Genomic DNA, 349 nt, shown 5'->3' with positions numbered 1-349 from the left:
GCGCACAACCCTAGTCGGACACGACTGGCCCGTACGGGCAGGGGTATCTTTACCTTTACTTTATATCAGAGGGTGAGGGATCTGAAAGGAGCACTTGAGACAAAAGGATGGCTCAGAGAGTGCCGGCTCACTTTTCAGCTCAGCGTTCCTTATCCCTCAAGTGAATGACCCTGCTCTCTTTGTAAGCCTCTAGTTCTTAGTGTCGCCACTGCTGCAAATGAGCGCCACCTGTTTAGGGTCTGGCCATTCAGCCACCATCGACCGACTTCACAAATTGTACACAAAACCCCGCGCACGATAAAACTAATGGGGCAAGATACTGAACAAAGCAGAAGGCATGAAAGGTGGA

The sequence above is a fragment of the Podarcis tiliguerta genome, assembly GCF_965153285.1.
Source record: "Podarcis tiliguerta genome assembly, chromosome: 1".
NCBI lineage: Eukaryota > Metazoa > Chordata > Lepidosauria > Squamata > Lacertidae > Podarcis > Podarcis tiliguerta.
The sequence above is the reverse complement of the archived record's forward strand: the minus strand, read 5'-3'. Positions refer to the sequence as shown.